Consider the following 8,315-nt stretch of genomic DNA (forward strand, 5'->3'; position numbering starts at 1 on the left):
TGTGGTTCAGGTGTCTACCGAGATGACAGAGAATTACTGAGCCCTTTCCTTTCCTCAAAAAGCGTTCAACGGGCAAGGCATCGCGCCGAACGGGTGGTGGCGTTCCGTGGACTCCCTGGGCAACGCTACAACACGCTGTCGCGTTCCACTCCTATAGGCGAAGCTTAAGCGTAATTAATGAGCAGTTAATTAGTATTCAGACACAAATCGGTAATTAACCATTAATTAGTGATTTGTCGTCACTTAGTAATTAGTACTCAATTATATGTGACGCCACCAGTGCCACAGAAGCAGTCAAAGTGGTGCGGAAAACGCTTTCGCCACTAAGCACTTTAGACAGTCAAAGTGCCCCCTGAATTTTCTGTGAGTGAGTGTGTGCATGGATGGTGGCTCTGCGATGGACTATGTTCTACTGAGACTGAATATGTGTATAGATGGTGTCTTCCGGAGTGGATATTTTGCAGCAGTTCGGCAAGAACCTGAAAGGCATAAGCCATATGATGTTATTGTTGCAAACAGAACAAAAGTGTGCTTCAGTATGAGTAAAATCTTCCGGTTTATTTCATAAACCATTTTGTTGATTGGCGAGCTTCGTGAAAAGTGTGATCATTTATTATGTACCAGGTGTTTTTTTAGAAGGTCCAAAATTTATTTTAAAAAACGGGTAACTAACTTTGTGTTAATTTTATCCCTGGGGCTATATTGGGGGATATGACAGACACCAGTAATAGGCAGAACGCTTCCATTAGGCTCACTAAACTGCATAACTTAATTAAATTTTTATTTTCATATTATGTTGTATTTGCAGAGGAGCACCTCCTATAAATACTATAGCCAAGCAAAAAAGTTCTTTTTAAAAACTTACACCCTGACAGGCAACTTCAAGCGCTAGCACAGCGCCAGCGGCCGCGTCCGACGTAGATCGCTAAAAAAAAAGTGTACGCTTTGGGGCCGGACTGCAAGCGCCATGACTGCGCACATTGGGCGCTGACGGGGCGGCTATAAGCCAGGCCCCGGGCGAAACCTAACTGAAAACGAAACGCCGCGCGCCTGTATACCAGAAACATCTGCAAACAGTTTTCTCGGCGCTCCGAGCACGAAGAAAAATGTGCCCCGTACTACTCCCTATGTTCTCGGCACTGAGGGCTACGCATGAATCCTAGCATATCTGAGCTCCAACGTAATTGAGTAAAGAGTCTGCATATAACGTCTTTTCACGTGCTCGCTTACCGAACGAAGTTCTCTGCTCATGCGCGGCGCGCAGTCTCCGGTTGCGAGGAGCACTCCGCGTCGCTCCACCTCTTGCAGTATTAGTAGCAGTTTAAGATTTTTATTCAGCCAAAAAATTTAGGGCCGAGCTCTGATATGAGTAATGCTGTACGAGATGCATGATGCATCTCGTACAGCTAAGCGCTTATATCAGATGCATAACAGCTAAGCACTTATTTTGTAAGCTGCAGTTTGCTGCCGTCCTGCCGTTCTCATTCCAGCGCCGTTCACCTCACTGCTACCGAAAGTCTTGCATCCACGAAATTACGCGCCATACACTACACAGAACACCGGTTCACGCAGACAAATTCTCATAGAGTTAATACACAAATTCTTACCTCGAGCTTCCTCCTTTTCGCGAAAGCTGGCCTCGCTGGCGGTGACGAGCTCCTGTGCGCGAAGACAGACGGTATTGCGCCGGGTTTCAGTCGGGCTGACTTTGTTGACAGGCCCAATGAACGCATTATCGACAGGCTCTGATTATAGTCTTCGTCACGAAAGTGGTCAGAGCATAGCACTGCAGTCTTTGAGGGCTTGAAATCCCTTCGCTTCACAGCAGCGACCCACCACGCGGAAAGCTTCTTATTTTGCGGGCCACATCGTCGCGGCCGCTGGTGTTAGTGAAGCCGAAGGCTGCGCAGAACGCCGGCATGATGGTTCACCGCTTCACTCGATGCTGCACACGTTTCTGTACGTCACCACAAACATAAAAACGCACAAATACAGGAACACACGGCAGATCGAAGCAGCTTACGATGGCACGCACGCAGAAACAAGCACGGTCGCGGAGGCTGCGAGGTGACGGAACACCAATGTATACGTCACCACCCCACGGTTTCCGGTTTCGGCTCGCATCGTCAGTGTCATCAGCAGCGCTCGGCGGACAGCGGGGGGCGGAGCTACCGCGCAATTTTAAACGGCGATTACGTCGCTCCTAAGCGATTAATCTGCAAAAAAATTTCACCCGCATGATTTTTAAGGTTCCCACATCCATACGTGAGCATCTTAATGAATTCGAAAATCTATTCAGCTTCCCTTTAAATGGAGAGACATGGGAGAGGCCTTAGCCAGGGTTGCCGTTGGGAATTTTTCAAAAAGAGCCAGAACTGAAGCTAAAAGTAGCCAAAAGTAGCCACGCCATCTGATCTTGGCGCCAAATTTGTAGCCAAGTAGAAAAGAACCATCATTATAAGCCACTATTATTAATGAACAATAAATAATATCATTTTGAATCAACACAAAAACACAGAGTAAATAAAGAGCACGGAATTTTTGGTCCTCTTGCTCGGCCTTCAAGTATCAGGTACGTTGCAAATAAATAAAAGTTCAGTCCGGGTAGTTTATCTAGAGTAGATAGTGTTCTTGCCGGAGTAATTTTGGCACATTCTATTCAACAACTCAGCAGGAACGTTAAACGATGATGCTGTTTTTTCTTGGGATCTCTGTTTTTGTCAAGTTCACGCAAGAGAACACGCGCTCTGCATCAGCATTAGAAATTGTAAGGGTCAAAATTTTGAGTGCTCCTTGCGCCAGGTGTTGAAAAGGGCATTCGCCGCAAGTGTCCTTGTACGATGCCGCTGCGTGCCGGAAAGTAAAACATGATGCGCGATCAAGTGCACCGCTAATTCTCTGCTGCTGGCGTATTTCAGACTCCAGTTCGTTGGAGGAATATATGCGTCGAGGACGCGCGCGCGCATCAAGGCGACCAGGACAGCGATGAGGACAGCAAAGCTTGGAAACAATTGTTTTTTTCTGTTCTTGCTTGCTATTGTATATGCAATTGCAAAAAAAAAGGCTAGTAAATGCGCCAAAATAAAAGTTCAAAGTAGCCAGAAAGTAGCCAAGGAGCCAGCGTGAAATTTTCATCGCCAGACAGGGTCGAAAAGTAGCCAATTTGGCGCAAAGTAGCCACCAACGGCAACCCTGGCCTTTGCCCTGCAGTGGGCGTAGTCAGGCCGATGATGATGATGATAAGCCCGTTCTTCGCGTCTCCTACCAGGCAGAGTTTTACCAAGTAGTTAACTTCTGAGACGTGTTCCAGTACTTCAACGGGTCCCTCCCATTGCACCTCCAACTTATGCAGCCCATTAGACCGCAGTATCATGACTTTGTCGCCAGCTTTGAATGATCTCTTCCTGGCATGCCTGTCCTAGTAGCGTTTTGCGACCTTCTGCGCTCTCTCCAAGTTTGACGTGACAATTTCTTTCGTCTCGTTTAACCTCTGCAGTAGTTCAAGCACATACTCGACTACACTTTTGTTCACACGTTCGTCCTCCCAGAGCTCACAAACTAGTCTAAACGGACCGCGAAGGTTTATCCCGTATACCAGCTCTGCTAGAGCAAATGCATTCCCTTCATGTAGCACTGTCCGTAAGGCGAAAAGTGCGCCCAGAATACAGCAGTCCCAGTACAATTTCCTCTCTGAGCACATAGCTCTCGATACTTCCTTGAGAACTGCATGCTATCTTTCCACGCTATTACTCTGTGGATGATAAACAGCGCTGTGTAGGATTCGCATTCCACGTTTCTCTCGAAAAGAGGTGGTCACCGCACTAGGAAAGTCGTTCCCTGGTCAGTTTGTATCTCCGCAGGGAATCCGACACGCGAAAGTACAGCTAACAGAACGTTCACCACCTCAACTTCACCACTTCACCACTTGCTTCCTTTAGTGGTAGCGCCTCGGGGAATTTAGTCGCGGGACACAAGAGATTATTCAATGCCCCCAATAGTCATCAGGGAAGATGGTATTCTTACTTTGTTAAGTAATCTTAAAATTACCACAAGCGCGGATCCACTGGGCTTTAACGACAAAATACTAAAAAACATATCTCACAGTATTTTCCAAGACTTGTCTGTACTTTTTTCTCAGTCTTTATCTTCTGGCTCCATCCCGCACGACTGGCGTATAGACAAAGTAATTCCAATTTTCAAATCTGGCGTCCGCTCTGATCCTCTAAACTATAGACCCATATCATTGACTTGCACTTTCTCTAAGCTCCTTGAACATGTCACACACACTCAAATCATTCATTATCTTGAAGATCATAACATCATATTTAAATATCAGCACGGTTTTCGCACGGGATTTTCTTGCGACACTCAGCTCGCCGGATTTACTAACGACTTATTTACTTCTTTAGATGTCGGAATTCAAGTCGATGCTTTGTTTTTAGATTTTTCAAAGGCATTTCATCGGGTTCCCCACCATAGACTACTTCTCAATCTATCGCACCTTAATCTTCACCCTCAGGTACTAGCATGGATTAAAGACTTCCTTTCATCTCGCGCTCAGTTCACTTCTGTTAATGGTTCTAACTCTACAATGGCCCATGTCACATCTGGTGTGCCTCAGGGGAGTGTGCTTGGTCCCCTGCTCTTTCTAATATTTATTAATGACTTGCCAAATTGCATTTCTTCACAAATTAGACTGTTTGCTGACGCCTGTGTTGTGTATCGAACCATTACAAATGACTGTGACCGACAATCCTTACAAACTGACCTCGATTCTGCTAACACTTTGTGCCAGTTGTGGTTCATGATCCTAAATCCCTCTAAGACAAAGCTCGTCTCCTTTACTAGAAATTCGTATCGCATACCAACCGCATACTCTCTTAATGAAATAACAGTTGAGACAACTTCCACTTACAAGTATCTAGGAGTTCACCTTCAATCAGACTTAACCTGGAACTATCATATTAACTTGATTCTAGCAGCTGCTAACCGTTCTCTTGGCCTTTTAAAACGTAACCTTCGACATGCTCCGGCGCATGTGCGTAAACTTGCTTATATTACATTAATTCGACCTAAAATTGAGTACGCTTCCGCCATATGGGACCCAGATCAAGCCTACATCAAAGATAACATAGAATCCAACAAAACCGTGCTGCTCGTTTCATTTATTCTGACTACTCACGTTTTACTAGCGTCACGGCTTTAAAAGCTCGTGCTGGACTTGACAGCCTTTCCCATCGTCGTAAACTGGCTCGCTTAACTCTTTTTCACAAAATTTACCATCATCCGTTGCTTCACGACGATTTCTTTCACTTACCCTCAGCAGTGTTTCCACGCCGTGACCATCCTTTCAAAATCAAACGCATCACATGTCGCACTTCAAGTTACGCTAAATCATTCATACCCAAAACCATTATTGATTGGAACCGGCTGCCTTACACAATCGCAACTGAAACGAATGCGACATCATTTCATGAACTTTTAAAAAATCAAAGCCATGTGTAGTTTTCTACTAGTTCTGTTCTGCTCACCGCAATGTGTTCGAGTTTTGCTTTTCGTTCTGTTTATTCCGGTGTTTTTATCTTTGTGTTTTTCTTTTCTTGTTTGTTTTTTATTTTGTTTATTTTGTGTCTTGTTGTTCCGCCACATTTCGATTCTTGTAATAAGGGAGTAATTACTCATTGACATCCACCCGAGCGCAGCCATACGGCTACAAAGGAAAGCTATAACCGTAGCCGTTTGTAGTCGTGTGGCTGCGCTCGGGTGGACATCAATGAGTAGTTACTCCCTTATTAGAAATTTACTCCACCTTGGGGGATTCCCCTAAACATTTGACCATTTCGATTCTTGCTGACTAGCAGTTATTGCTCTTTTCTTGCTTCTTTTTTTTGCCCTGTTACTCATGTCAATGTTCCTTCTATGTATTCAAGTTGAAATTTTTACCACCCCCTATGTAATACCCTCGTGAAGAGGGCCTTTAGGGGTATCTTGAAATAAAAATAAATAAATAAATAACTAAATAAAAAACGTTAACAGACATTTGTGCCCTGATTTGGTTTTTGGTAAAGGCCCCACAATGTGAACAACAACTCGGTGGAAAGGCTCAGAAGTTACAGGTACGTTTACCATTGAAGCTTTCCACTTGTCGGTGTATTTCCCGACTTTCTGGCAAATCTGGCAGGTTAGGAAAAAATCCTGAACATTCCTGAAACAACCTGGCCGGGAAAAATCCTGAAGCAACCTTGCTTTCGTTTTGTTTACGCCAAGGTGTCCAGCCCACGAATTGTTGTGACAGAGGTGTAGCAATTCCCTGTGATATCGAGCAGGTACTAATAACTGATCAAATTTCCTTCCCCGTTTATCCTCATAGTGACGGTACAAAACCCTGTTTTCCTCCCGAAAGGAAATGTTCTGTGATGACACGCCTTCTGTCATGTCTTTCCTGAATACCTGAAGACTAGGGTCACTTTTCTGTTCCGACCTCAGCCTCTGTTTGTTCACCTCAAGCAGCGGATCAATGCTGCGCGCAGTAGGAGCGACAAACGAAGTCTTTACCTCACATTCCATTTTTCTAGAGCGCTGGCAGCCTCGTTTTCCTTAGGTGCAGCCATTTCAACCTTTCCTCCTTCTCCTCAACTTCGGCATTAATTAGTTCACTGGCATCAGCTGCTGTCTCCTGCTCTTGGCAGATAAGCTTCTGCGAAAGTTGCCGCGCTTTAGTCAGGTTTAGAGCTAATACTTGTGCTTTGGCGTCAACTAAAGCACAAGCCCTTTCGTTCAGAAGTTGTTCCGAACTGTTCGAAAAGAGATAAGGGTATCCTTCAGGCAGACCCTTCGATACAGTTGCTACCATGTTTAGTGTACCAAATGGCCCCTCAATTTCGACCTTAGCCATCGGCAGACACACAGAGTCTTCACTAACTGCCTGACAAATCCATGCGCACTCCGATACATAGTCTTCCTTCGTGACATATTTAGGATGCACTACATCCATGGTGGCTGCCGAATCCCTTACTACTCTGCATTTCTGCCCACTTATGATGCAATCTCTAGTCTACGGTTGCAGAAGGTCATGGTTTCTTGGGTGGTCACTCAACGAGGCCAACACTGGCCTCCCTTTCGGGCAGTTTAGAGCAAAATGGCCTGGCTCTTTACAAATAAAGTACGTTGAATGCATTCTTTTTTCAAGCTCTGAATAATTAGCACCACTTTCTTTACTCCCAGACTCCAGAGGGCGCAGCGAACCGTGTTTTTTGTTGTCTACTTCTCCAAGAGCTCTCTGCTGCCTTCGCGAATAAAATTTCTGCCCCTGGTACCCGTTCCTGAAGTCTTAACCTGCCTTAGGCTGCCTAAAGCTGCGGCTTGTTGCCACGCACTCTTCCGCAAGCTGCGCCGCTTTTTTCACGGACAGTCCATCCTGCCGGTCCCTGTCCCACAAGCGGATATTTCCTGGCAAGTTCTCATAGAACCGCTCCAGACAAACCAAATCCCTTAGACTTTTGAAATCGTCCCCTGCCTTTGAGCCTTTTTCCCACTGCGTCAGATTGTTTAAAGTGCAGGGGAATTCGAACTCTCATTCTGTTTCGCTTTTTATCTGGATGTCCGAAATCTCTTCCTGAACTCTTCTGTAGAGATCTGTACTTTGCGAGCAGGCTTGATTTCACCAGATCATAGTTGCCCGCGTCACTAGAACCCAAGCTAGCCACAGCCTGTGAGGGTTCTCCTGGGATCGATGCCCTCAACTTTCCTGGCCATATGTAGCGGCTAACGGGCTGTCTCTCGCACATCTTTTCGACATTTACGAGGTAGATAGCAATGTCATCGCCTGCTCTGAACGGCTGAAGCAAGTTCGTCATCTTAACGTTACCTCCCTAAGGTGTGACGGCACTTTCACCACGTTCTAACCTTGCCCGTTCGAGCCTTGCCTTCTCGATTTCGAGCTCAATCTTTTTGTTCTCTCTCACAACTTCCAACACAGCTTGTTTCTTTTCTTTCTCTTTCTGCTTTTTTTTCTCGCTCGTCAGCCTTCTCTTTCTCCGCTCGGCGTATCTTTTTCCAAGCATCCGTTATCTCGTCCTCTTCAAACTCCACCTCTACAATTGCATGGCGAACTCATACTTTGGTTTACCTCTAAATCAAGCCCGTCTGCCAACAGCAGCAGTTCGTCTTTACTTATTTCTTTACATCCATGGTTGGCGAGAGCCGACTACCAAGTCTCCAAACTAATCACACACCCAGTGGTGATTAAATGCAGTCTATTCCTCAGATAGAACCCAGTTCTAGATCACCTGGCAATACGTAGTCCCTTCAGCACT

Source organism: Amblyomma mixtum, chromosome 1, assembly GCF_055824585.1.
Source record: "Amblyomma mixtum isolate Tamu chromosome 1, ASM5582458v1, whole genome shotgun sequence".
NCBI lineage: Eukaryota > Metazoa > Arthropoda > Arachnida > Ixodida > Ixodidae > Amblyomma > Amblyomma mixtum.